The 13,885-nt window shown below is 39.7% G+C and overlaps 1 protein-coding gene across 7 annotated transcripts in view; it reads right to left on the bottom strand.

Moving 5' to 3' along the window:
• SEMA6D (semaphorin 6D) overlaps positions 1-13,285 on the bottom strand; it is a 224,917-nt gene extending 211,632 nt beyond the window's left edge. For all 7 annotated transcript variants that reach the window (XM_061999399.1, XM_061999408.1, XM_061999406.1 and 4 more), the window contains exon 1: positions 13,238-13,285. The gene's annotated coding sequence lies outside the window, so the exon portion shown is untranslated. The remainder of the gene's footprint in view (positions 1-13,237) is intronic.
• Between the last annotated feature and the right edge of the window lie 600 nt (positions 13,286-13,885).

Here is a 13,885-nt window from a genome sequence, read left to right on the forward strand (position 1 = left end):
AATTGTACTCCAAATTGCTCATGAACAATTGACATTAATCTACAAAGTTTGGCAAGCAGTTAATTAAGCCCTGTAATGAAATACTTAAAAATAACTCATTTAATTCATGAATCCCCACAAGTAATTGTACAGCTCCATTTTTGGGGTGGGTTTTTTTTGGTTTTACAGTTATTTCCAGGTAGAGAAACATTTGGTATAGTATCAATATCCCTTTAAGAACTTGGTATATACATTTACTACTACAAATAGCCAGTAAAGCGAGTAACTTAGCTCAAACAAACTAATTTAGACATTTAAGAACTTTAACTAGGCAGATACTCCATATCTGATTAACCCTTAGCACCTCCCTGGCTCTGTAGCAGTCAGCAGACCCAAGAAGAATATGAGGAAGCTCCTGAGAGCCAAAAGCTTAGCTCTGCTGCTACCACCACTTTCCACACCACAGAAGGAAATGATCACAGAGTCTCATCAATGACTGAAGTACTACATTTCAATGGCAGGAGGAGAAGTTGTATTGGAAAGAGGAGGGAATAAATATTTGTTTTCATTTAAAAAACTTGAATAACTGCAATGTCATCAACTAGCTAGGGAGGGACATCCACTCACTATCTTGTCATGATGCACCACTCTACAAAGCAGGTAAAAAAATTTAAGTCCTTCAGGTCCCTGTCATGTCATGAAATCAGTAGGTTAAACGAATACCGAGAAAAACAAAATGACCCTGGTTACCTAGAACATAAAGACATCAAAATGCCTCTAAGCACTTTCCCTGATTATTGTCTACATAATCACATGTTCCACTGTTGAAGGCAAAGGGAAAATACACTTTTCCTTTTAGACCACCTGCTTGAACTTAACTAAGCTGATTATTGTTACAGTGTTTATATTGCAGCAGCACCTAAGATGAAGGATGCGTATAATCCTTTAAGGCTGATAATCTGTCTAATAGTCATTTCATGGCTTATTTGAAACAAGCTGATGTTAGCGCAACAAATGAAATCACTTGAATGCTCTCTGCATAAATAACAACAAAGACTGAAGAAGCCTTCAAGATAATTTAGGAGGGGTTTTTTTCCATTGAACCTGTTCCTTACCCCATGAGTATGTGTCCAAGATGCAAATACTCTGACACAGAGCAGCGGTTCTGAAAGTAACTTATGGAACACAAAAAATAGCCAATAACTACAGAAAAACATAGAAGACAGTCTGAAGTTCACTAATGCAGCTCTGAAGGTGAACACACAGAATTTCTGATCAGGTTTTCAAGTGACAGTATTACAAATGCTTTATTTGTTGAAGGTAATGCTGATTGATGTAGCCAGTGCTGGTGAACAAAATGGTTCAAGGACTTTCTTCTGCTCATTTTAGCCATATACAACTCCCTCATCTCAACTGACAAACTCAAAAATACAAGATATCACACAAATCTGTAATTCCTTTTATTACATGTATAATATTACTGTTAAAGCTTTGCTTTTCTTACTTCTCCTTCCTCCACAAGGTTTCAGAAATCTTCATCAAAATGACTTTTCACTACCCATTTTGACTTTTAACAAATCTCTCACTTTCACAACACAATTATCCTCAGAGAAAAAAAACAATCCCCAGCTCTTTCTAAACTGAAAATAGATTTTTTTGAGGTGTTGGTTTTTGTTTGTTTAGGCATTTCTTTTGGGGTTTATTTTGGAGCGGAGGGGTTTTTTGTTTGGTTGGTTTTGTTTCTTGGGGATTTTTTAATAATCAAGGTTTGACACTGAATAGAAGTTCAGACTTTCAACCTGTCAGTCCTGCTGCAGACTCAACATGAAATTCATAACTTCCAACATGATAGGAATCCTGCTTTAATCTACCTCTGTACCTGCAGGAATGTTTCATCAGCCTGGGGGAGCTCCCACGGCCCACAACTTGGGAAAAAGACTGTATGGTAACCCAAAATGCTCTTAAAGGGAGACATACTCGAGCAGCAAGCCCCAGAACATCTGAACCTTCCAGCATGGGTAGTGTGACACTGACTTTAAAAAACACTAACATAAGACAATCTCCATCTATTCAAGGGTCCTAAATCAAAACCACCACTTTAAAGGTCAGAATGAAATCGGAAAGCACCAAAGACAGACAGTCACCTAACGTCCCACTGACATAATTCTGCAAGTTTTCCATACAGGTTTGCACATCTTTCACCAATGAGGGCTTAAGAAACACTCATACTGCTCTGATCATATACATACACTAAAGAGCACTACACGGCCAGACTTTAACAGCAACCAGACAGTGGAAGTGTGAATGGAGGTTAGAGGTCTAGATAAAACAAAGGTACACCAGTTCGCTTTCATCAGCAATGTTTCCCCTAGATCTATATGAATGACCTCTAACACATGTAAATTAAACATCATCCCCGTTGAACACATACTGAACTAGATATCAGTATTCATTAACATGAATAATTCATAGTAAAAGACACAAGGATTTCAAAAACCTTATTTCCACATAATGATTTTAATTGTATACTAGATAGCAAGTTCACATAAAAACATTCTGTTTAGTAAGTAACGAGGATCACCAGCATGGCAAATTTTTGCAGCTTTCTGGAATTAAGCTGACCACTTTTATCATTACATCTTATACTCTAAGGGTAATAAATTCGGGAAATAGCACGTCTATCTCTACTTAGATTCCAGTTCTCATACTGGCCTGGTAAAATACAATATTTTGCTGTAAATCATGTGTATAGCTTCAGATTTGATTGTTAGGGTTTCAGGGGATTCATTTGTTTGTTTTTCCACATATAAAGGACAATATTAAACAAGATTATTGTAATGAGTTACAAACTAGAGCCAAAGAAAAATAAACCTCAAGTGAACCATTATGGACTTTACTCTCCTTTAATAAACTCTTTTTTAAAATTTTATTTCAGGGATATACAACTCCCAACAGCTGTTTTATGTGACACCAGAAGGTGCTTTTAAACAGTGTATTTTTCTTATTACCTAGCCAACTCTTCCATCCTTCAGACTGACTCTTTGTACCACCAAAACAGCAAGGTTTATGGTAATGAAGTGACAGTAGATGAGTTAGCAATAGCAACCCAGGGCTCTACACTTTCAACCAGGGTAGATATAGTTAAGAAGAAGGCTTCGTTGTAAAGGAAAATAATGTGCATAATTCAGCAGCTATGCCATTCCACACACATATAATTAACAAGTCTTCAGCTCATTAGCAGGCTGTATAAAATACATATAATATGCCGTACAAAATTGATTGAGAATAAAAAGCTTCTCATGCATTAAAATAAATGATTTAAACTGTTTTGGAAAAGTGGGATCAGTAGCATTTACGGCTATGATTCCCAAACCTACTCTTGGCTCCATCTCCTTCAGACTGACACTTTCACCCTCATGGTTTTCAACAGATATCTTGCCATGCATATTCTAGCATAATACATTTGATCAGTGATTGCTGAGACTCTGCTACAGCCCTGAGAGATGAATAGGGCCAAGGGAATGCAAACGACTGCATCAGACAGCTCTGTGTAAGCACTGATGCCCCAAAGGAAGGATGTACACATATCACATTGCATGCATCGTATGGGTATTTTTGAGGGAAACTACATTCAGCAGGCATTAGCACAATTCCTTTACCTATCCATAACATGATTAGTAGACCACACAATTTCAGTATTCCTTTTTTTCACACATGATAAAAGGCAGTGCATTATTGCACCTTATGTCACCAACACTTAAGTGAGATCTTGTGAAACTAAAGTGTGTCTCGAGGGACAAAATAGTTACTCCTGAGCTGTAGTGACACCTCCTGGCAACAGATCAAGAAGGTCTTTCCCCACATAAGACATTTTTTCTTTCCAGAGAATTTTTGAGGGTTTCAGCCAAAAGGCAACAACCACGATGCTCCCTCCAGCCTGGCTTTAAAAGTACACTGGCCAGAATACCAAAACAGAATCTTCTGATTTATAAGTGCTGCTGACATTTCAGAAATTGAGAGGCTAAAATACAAGAATATCAGCCTCTAAGATCTCTAGATTTATTGTATCACACATTGGCCTTTCTTGAGTGGTTGGAAAAATAGCTGCAAAAGCTAATCAACTAGCAGCTTAATTCATACCATGAATCTTGCAGAGTGTTTTCTCACTTCTCTGTGAAACCCTGTCTGTTTGCTATGAATTTATATCTTTGCCCTCCACTGATTCCTGACAAATACTGCAAACATGATTGTGGTAAGAAGAATATAAGTTAATGTAGAAGAAACAACAGCTTAAGACTACCTACAACCCAACAATAATAATACCTAAGGAAAGCATTTCTCCCTGCTTTGATGTGGGTAAAGTCAGTGCAAGTTGTAAATTCTGTAGAAAGCAGATGACAATTGTTTACTTGCATTCTAAAACACATTAAATATCACAGCAGTAGATGTGAAGTAAATTATTTTTGATCTTTATTGCAATTTTGAACAGTAGACTTAGAGGCAGAAGTACACCCATTGACTACAGCAAGTACACTAGCTTAGAAGTCCTGCAGAACTGAAAACTCAAATATTTATATCCAAGTGAAAAACAAACCATCAAATGCACTTCCTAAGTTTAGCTTACTGGATAAAAACAAATAGTTGTTCAATGTTATACACAGCAATCTGTGGGGTTCCCCTCATCCTCTGCTACACTATGCAGCATTTTGAAGGACTTAAGTGTTCTTATAACATTTGTTAGGTCTTTTGTGCTGCCTTTACACAGGAGCATTTTCTTTATACTTATGTAAGAATAGAGATATGAATTTTTGCCTTTTTTCTTTTGTGTCTTTCACTTCTCTCCCGCTCCCAGGTCTTCAGAAAGGTAATTATGACACTTCTAAGTACTTTGCATACGCTGCACAGCAATCAAGAAAATTCATTTGACAAACTGGATTATAAACTGTCAGAAAGGAAAACAGTAACAACATTTGCAACAGTTTCTCAGTAAGTGTGTTTGTTAGATGCTCACAGTACACTCAAACAACCCATAGGTAAGAAGAATTTTACCTTTGCTTTATTTAAACTGTAAGAAGTCCCATGAAAATCACATATTTTTCTACCGCCATATAAAACAAAAGTAAATATTTTTAAAACAACTGAAAGCCTAAAAAGGCTTATTTGGCAATTAACTGCCATCTTCACAAACTCCATACTCATAGATCATGAGCAGAACCACACACGTGAATGCTTCTACAGGGTAAAGCAGTTACAAAACAGAGTTACCTCTCCGATTGCAGAGCGTTAAGATTTAACTGCATTTTATCTTCACTCCATCTTATTTTCAAGAAGATAAATACCTACATACACACCAATCTCTTTCAGTCTCTGCATCTATCCATCAACATATACATCTCTCCCAATTGTGAGTAATGCAGTCATCTTAGGTTGGATTGCTGCTGAAATCTCTGATGACAACATTATCACGTATTTTCTCTCTCTCGCCCATACACTTATAGACATGCTACCTGTATACCCACAGATGTAATTGCTTTTCAGTGTATAGCTCCATCCTCCAAGACACTCACAGGTACACTACACACAGAAATATTTGGTGGGAATTCTTGAACTACTCTGTATGCAGGAGACCTAGCAGTAGAGCACTCTGCTTGCAATAATTCACATTGTTTTTCTTACTTAACTGACATTCATATCAGAGCAGTGCTGCCCAGCACAAGCACAGGCACATCCAAGCAGGCCTGGGGATCTACACATAGGAAAATGTTCCAGACTACCCATGATGTGTCAAAGGTAGAATAGGAGCTGTGTGCCTACCACGGGCTGCCCAACATTTCCTGTTACATACTGCTATATACGTCTGTTACAGGTAAAGCCATGTAGAGTTTTGAACAAATGACATTTTACAAGGGAGAAAGAAAAAAACCCAAACTTTTTACCCATTTTCAAGAAATACTTCATCAAAACTTCACACTTTGCTATATATACTTCACTAAAATAAGCTATGTTTTCCTGAGGAAACCTAAAAGTTTTCCTGCAGTGGTGAAAAGACCAAAACAGTAACATTTCTAACATGCCCCAATGACAGACAAATTCTTCACATGGAAGAAGAGAAGCTCGTCTACTTCAGAAGTGTGTGAAATTCTCTGTAGGATTTTAGAGATTAACAGCTGTGTTCTCTGAAAATTCAGCATGTGTTCAACATATTTTATCTTACATGTTCAGGGACATGGCAAAACTCTGCAGGTTTTATTTATTTTATCTTATTTACATTTGGTTGAGCCAGCACAGCTTTGGCTACTTAAGCAATGAGCAAGTAAAGCAATTTGGAGAAAGAGTTTTCAAATGAGGACAAGAGTTGACTGACTGTCAGAATAGAATACAAGTAAGGACACTACAGAACAGACAAGTGAGATTGGGTGGGAAGCAAAACTGAGAGCAATAGAGAAATAAGTGAAGTGGTGGGGGAGGGAAGGCTGTTGAAAGAAATTAGTGACTGGGCAAGATATCTTAAGAAGCCTGGGAAACGGAAACAGAACTGGGAGTGAGAACACGAAACCAGGTCAGATTTATGTGGGGTACTGCAGCAAAGAACGTGTAGCTGTGGAAAAAGAGAGGTCCAGTCATCAGGATGTGAATTTTGATTAATGCATTGAAATACTTCTCCAGATCTGAATGGGATCCAAGATGGCTGGGGAAAATGATGGAATAATGATAGATCTGGCAAAGTATGTACCATGTTCTCCACTAACAAATTTCAAGCAGAACCTGCCATTTTCCTTAACAGTTCATAAGTTTGGCTGGCACAAACCTATCTGGTGATTCAAAGGTTCAAGCCTTGCTCACAAACTAAGGAAGCAGACACAACCCCTTAAACTCTTATTGGCACAGGAAAATATTAACATGAAGCAACATAATACTAATATTTTTTAAAGCAAAATATAGCGTTATGAATTTACAAGCTGGCAGCAAGAAGCATGCTGGTAGTTTCAGCCTGCTTACTCTTGTCTAAACATAATAAAGACTTATATAGCAACTCTCTGAAAAAAAAAAAGAGTTTATATGCAATCCCAAACCCCTTTTTTTGGTAGTAAAAGCTGATAGGTTTGCAGTGAATGAGGCAGAAGACTGAAGGAAGACTTCAGTGCTAAATACAATTCTAAAATTCCTCCAAACAACTGATTCTAATCCTGTCTCCACAAAAGAAATGCAAAGAATGGACCAATAATTGCCCGTTATTCACTGACCAGCATGACAGCTCAGGACACACCCTGCAGAATCTCCTAGCAGGGTCAGAACAATCAGTAAATGAGGGAGTAACACACAAAACAGGATAGATGTGGATAAGACAACTCTCGACTTGGGCGCTTCACAAAAAAAATTAAGTCATCATGTAATGAGAGATGTAACTGGAGACTGCCTAGAAAGCATAAGTTCTAGTTTTGAAAACTTTTGGATGCCTCATTTTGACATGACTGTTCTTATCCTGGGATTTTTCACTTTCTATGTCTTGCACAAAACAAAAAGGGACTTATAATTTCCTTAAACTTTGCACCACAAATCCACACTCTCATGCTAATAATGTTTGTGTAGTTTCTCATTCATAGCCAAAATGTCCTATCTTGATCTTTTACTTTGTGAAATAGTTTGTCTCCCTTCCTTCCAAAGGTGATTTTTCTTCTTAATTTTACAGCCTCAGACAGGTTCATTCACCTGCTCTTTGAATTATGGGAAAGTAAAAAAAAGGTAATACTTGCTTGAAATGGCAAAGTATAAGTGAGTCTCCCTTACCTCAACCCCAATTCAAAAATGCTGAACTTTGTGATCTGACATTTTCAGGTTGGCTATGCCTGACTCAGTAATGGGCATTTTCATTACAACTGAAGAACACACTCTTTTTCTTGATCCCACAGCAACAAATAGATGAGGTTAAAGCATTTTTAAAAGTAGGTTTTGTAAATTTGGCCAGTATTGGCATTACAATTATATTCCCCTGATTAGCTAAGAGAAGCTACTAACCATAAAGAAAATGCAGGGCTAGACTACTGCTTTCTAGAGCAGCCTTAATAAAGCAGAATTCCATACTTTAGCCTCTCAGCAAGCCTTCTAATGCATTTTGTAGACAAGACCTAAGCATTGTAGAAGGGAATAGATCTCAAGAGAGAATTCTGAGCCTTAAAAGACTAGCAAGGTTCTGTTTGCTCCTAGAGCAAAAAGAAGCAGTCTTCTAAAGTTAACTAACAAGGAAAAGGGGCGCAGGCTGTTAACTTGAGAAGACTGGTTCTTTTTGCTCTAGGAGCAAATAGAACCCATCAACAGCTTGTCAACTTTTTAACAAAGAAAATTAAGATTGCATACAGCTCATAGATGATCTGCTCAATGGTTCTGTTCTCTCACACACACAGAATGCAAGTCCTTAAGCATCAATTCTGCCAGCTTTCAAGAACATGGATGGATCACCCACTTCTGCAGTAATACTACTTGTCAGGATGAATTCTCTTCACAGGGACAACTTGATGTGCAGTGCTAGTGGCACAAAAATTCAAGTTCAGAAACATAATACTGGAGTTACAGACGCATACTACAGCTGGAGAAAGAAAACGTGTGCTGTCACATTGTCACAACTAGCTTTGAAGTGGGAGAAAAAGCTGTAGGTGTAAAGAGATCTTGGATCTAGTGAGTTAACCAAACAGTTGGAGTAGAAGGAATTAGTTTCTTTGGATAGATTAAGCAAGACAGAAGTGGTGTATCGATGGGAAAGGTAAGGATTATTGAATATGAAATATTTCAAAGAACCAAGGGAAGATGATCAAACCCACAAATAACAGATTAAAGAAAGTCAAAAGCTGACTTTGTAAAGAAAATTACAGCCTAATAGAACAGGTAGGGTGGATTCAGCAGAAGCTAACCTCACAGAAAAAGGTCAGAGAGAATGAAAAGGTGAGTTCCCGTTAGGAAAATAAAGTTAAGAATAAATAATTGAAGCTGCCTAAAATTACTATTGCAAAACTGACAGGAACTCCTCCTACTCTGGAAGAAAGGACTCAAAAGCCTCTCTTAAAAGTGTAGATCTTTCCTACTTGAGCTAAAGAAATAGTCTCTTGGTTAATAGTATCATAAGCACTTACTGCATTGGCAGGCCTGCCACAGGAGCAGAACACACTGAGAAATACAATGGCCCTTCCTCACCAAAGCAGGCTTGTCTAAAACATTTGGATTGTATTATAAAGTCAAGTGATCCTCAGCTTACACAGAAAGAAATAGGTGGTTTATATGATCAGAAAAAAAAAAAAAACAAGCCAACCCTTCCTAGCTCTTTCATAGAATAACATTTGTTTCTAGCCCTGAAACACTGCAAGGTACCAGCCTTCAAAAGGACTGCATTTTTCTTTGCTCTCATTTTAGTTTATAATTACATTTTGAAGATTTGTCTGTTTTTCTAGACACTATTTACATTAGTTCAAAATGAAATCATCCAAAATATCACCATAATTTGAGACACAGACTTTTCTCCATCGAAACTTCACTCCCTGTGTAACATACATCCCTACTGAGTGCTTTCTCACCTGGAAAAAAGAGATGAGCATTAAGCACTTCCTAGGAGCATCAACAATACTTGGTTACTTCAGATCAAACCTAGGACTTGTGCTATGACCTAGAGTTTCTACAGATGCACACTCTGTTGCAATTCATTCAAGAAGAATCATCTGGAGGATTAAGGATAATCACTGCATCTGTAGTAGAGCGTGGAAAGTACCACAAAGCAACAGATAAACTGGTATATATACTCCAGCCCTTGTATCTTGTTATCTGTCATTAATACTGACATTTATAAAGGGTCTCCTGCATTTTGAATCCATTCAATTCTGAGTTATTTAAAAATACAGTTCCAGAGCAGGAATTAATTCTCAAGAGAAAGGATTAAGAGACAGTAAAAATAAGTTCCCCACAGCATCAGAATTCAGTAATAAATCCTCAGTACGCATTCTTGGTGAATAGCGGAGAATGTCAGACTCCTACTCCATCCATGTCCCCAACAGAACCACTTAGTTTCATCTGTACTGGCCCAAGCCAATCAGCTTTTTTGGACAATAAGCATGTCAACCAACAGTGCTGGTGGTGACTGAAGACAGCACTGATTAGCACCACATCATTTGTCCGCTGACTGTGACCACCACCTCTGTCACATGCATACAGAGAAACCAAACAGGAGGAGGTAAGATGATGCTTAACTCAAAAGACTCACATGTTTCAAAGAAATACAGTTTTGGAAAAAGATGGTCTACAGTATGCAGTGCCAAAAGTAGTAATGAACTGAGGCATTCAAATGTTGTAATATGGCTTGGGCCTATAAATACAGCCCATTTCTACCAGCCGAGTCTCGAGTCCACAAATGAAACGGTATTAGAAGAACAGTCACTGTATTACAAATTATCATATTTAAGAAAGAGTGAACTAATGAACATTTAGATAGAAACACAGATCAAGAAATATTTAATATGTTGCATCTTGACATATTAAGATAAGCAAAATTTATACAACATGTCCTTAAAAAGTAGCACGTTGTTCTTTTAGAGGGTAGCTGAAATTTTCAAAGATCTTTCTCAGACATTTGGTAAACCTGACCTTCTGCAGCAGATTATATGCCTTTAACTCTTCCAAGATCCAACAGAGACTGCTTCCAGCCCCCTCCTGTAGCTTTCCCACACTTCCCAACAGAAAGTTCCATAACCTGAACACACTGAGATATTTAAACATCAATTTACAAGAGAGGTAAACCAACAAAAGATTTAGAGCTAGCAGAGAATTCATTTCAGAACAACAGGGTTTTTTATTCATTTCTGTTTTTACAGTGAAACCATAATCAGAAAACATGCTAGTAACAGTATACAAATAACTCTCTATTTTGGGGTCCTGAGAAGTTTCAGCAATTGCTTGTAGCATAATGAATGTTTGTAATTCATTAGTTTCTGTTTAAAAATGCAAAGCACGCCACAACATCAATGATGTTCTCTTTATCTTAACAAAAAGACTATTACACTTAATGTTCTTCTGACAGAGCTAGCATGTTTCAAAATATGTATTTCTTTTCTACAGTATAATGTTTACAATACTGTGATCATATTTGAATTTAAATTAACCATATTAATGTCATATTTCAGGCAAGACCATGCTCTTCTAATTATCCTAAAGAGCTTCAAAAGCTTTACAGTACATTCTGCTGCTTTTATATCTTCTCCACAAACTTACTGATCTTGTTTATATAATTTTGCAAATGACAAGATGTGTAGGATAACTATCTAAATGAACTAAAAATTGTGTCATGGACAGATTCTTCATAGATTTGCAATTTGCAGCTGTCAATCTTCCTACAGCTGCTAGATAACAAAACAACAGTTCTTTTCTTCATGCAGACGAGCAAATTCAATAAACATTGGTAAGGATTCTTTTCAAAAAGAAAGAATTCTCTGGTTCTGCACTGTCTATTAAACCTTTCCTTACACACATCTTAACTTTCTTTTTTCCTTAGGGAAGGCAAAAAAAAAAAAAAATCATAGCAATCCTGTGTATTTAAGCACCACATTAACTAAATTTGAGTTATGTGAAAAATGGGCTTGCTGATTACAAAATTTCTTGCTAAAGAAGAGAGTAGAAGAGGAGACGAAGAGATGTACAGTCTTACAACTCACATCATGTTGTACTTGGAGAACACACAATGGGAGTAGCTAAAATGATCATTAAAGGCAGTCAACTCATTTTATTTCATCTTCTCAACCAAGACCTGCCTGAAACTGACCAAGTTATATTAACATTTGACAGAGAATACAAACAAACAACAAAGGGATCAATATTGCATGATTCCTATAAATTCAAAGTTGTGAAATGAAGAAAGGCACTGCCTTTCCCCCTCCCTTTTCTTAAGATGAGGGCACAAACCAAACTGTAGTTACAAATGCTGTTAAAAACTGGCTTAGGGACCAACATCTACAGTGCTAGGAAAGAATAGCAAAGAAATGGAATTAAATCAATAGAAACTCATTATGGAAAGGGCAATAAAAATGGAAAATGAAAACAAATGGCTGCTACAGCAGAGAGGAGTTAAATGGCTATATGGACAGTAGATAATGCAAATATTTTATTCCTGAAAAACAGTTTATATTTAATTTTATAAATCACTTCAAGATTTCCCTTTTCTTCAAAGAAATTATATATCACTTTCCATAATCACAACACCAGCTTCGTATAATGGATTTTCCCTTTGAAATCAAACTCCACGTTAGACAGAGGTGTTCACAGAATGTGGTGCTCCAGGGGGTTAGAAAACTCTAAGCCTCAGCAGATTAATGCACTTAGCAAGTCCATCAAACAAAAAGCATTCAAGGCAGTCAGGTACGTTCGGTCCACTGAGATTAACACCCAGCATCATGAGCAGTTTAGGGTCATGAGTTGTACCAGTCCTAAAATAAGACATTTTGAATTGTTGCTACCTCGCTCTGCTAAAGCAATACTCTTTTGTGGGTGCAGAGAACAAAGTGATCAGTGCGTGAACCCGCAAGAGGAAGGGGTGTTCATAGGTGCCTATGCCCGGCAAGACACACTTGCCTCGTATCTCGGTGATTTATTTGCTCTGGATGCGCATGCCTTATGGTGGCAAAGGGGGTTCATGAATACTGTGGAGAGAGACCTTTAACAGCATGCCCGCTTATGCTCTAAGACAACCGAGAAGGGGATAACATCATTGAAAGATAAATAAATATTTCCTCAGTCCACCGAGTAGAAAGGGCTAAGCCTCCAGCTGAGAGAATAATTGGAAAGTAGAAACATCTGAAGAGAATTAACAACAACAGCAGCCCCGGCAGTACCGAGCTCCAAAATGCCCGAAGTGCCCGGCGGAGACACACGTACCACCGCCGGCCGGACCCGCCGCAGCCCTCCAGCTCGGGGCTCGCCAAGACACCCATGGAAACACCCTGAAATCGTCTCTCCTTCCCTTTCCATCAGTGCCCCGTGCAGGTCCAGCTCACCCCCCCGCAACCCCAAACCTTGGGGCACCGCGAACAATGGGCGGGAGGTGAGACCCGCCCCGCGCAGCTCCGCGCAGCGCCCGGCATCCCGGCCCCGCACCGGGCAACGGCTCCGCGGGGACGGGGTGGCTGGAGCCGGTTCCGCGGCGCTGGGAAGAGGAAAGAAGAAAGGAAGGACGGAGAGACAAACAGAAAGAAAAAGCAAGAGAGAAGGACGGCCGGGCTGTCAGACTCACTGTGGGCTGCGGCGGGGGTGAGCGCGGCTCCGGGCGCGGCTGTCGGCGCGGCGCAGCGCACTGGGCGGCGGGCGGCCCCGAGCGGCCGCGCTCACACCCGCCCCGCCCCGCACCTGCGCCCGCCCCGCCCCAGCGCCCCATTGTCCACGGGCTGCCCCTCCCGCCCCCGCGCACCTTCCGCCCTCCCTCCGCACTCACCGCTCGGGGGGTTCGGCCTCGCTGTTTTCGTTTCCCCAACCCCGCCGTCTCCGTGCCCCCTCGTTCTCTTCGTTCTTCGCGTCTCCCCCACGCCTCCCCCCGCCGCTTTTGTCCCTTGCCGCGCCCCCCTCCCCGCCCCCCCCCGGGTTACAGGCCGGTCCCTCTCATCTGAGGGTTATTTGCCCGAGGCGCGAGGGGCAGTAACCCCAATGGGGGCGCCCGACGGGCTGCTCTGCCGCATCTCGGGTAACCCGGCGTCTGCCCGAGCCACCTCCCGCCCCGGCTCCAGCCGACACTGCAAATGCTCTTCAGCAATCAATAAAGAAGTCATTTGGTTTAGCTGCGGGGAAAGGTATCAAGCAGAGATTTTCCTCTGAAAAGTAAATCGGTTCACTTTTCCTACTCTGCGTCCCGGCGAACTTTCCCGTTACGTGTGAACGTGGGTGGCTT

The sequence above is a fragment of the Colius striatus genome, chromosome 7 (assembly GCF_028858725.1).
Source record: "Colius striatus isolate bColStr4 chromosome 7, bColStr4.1.hap1, whole genome shotgun sequence".
Lineage (NCBI taxonomy): Eukaryota > Metazoa > Chordata > Aves > Coliiformes > Coliidae > Colius > Colius striatus.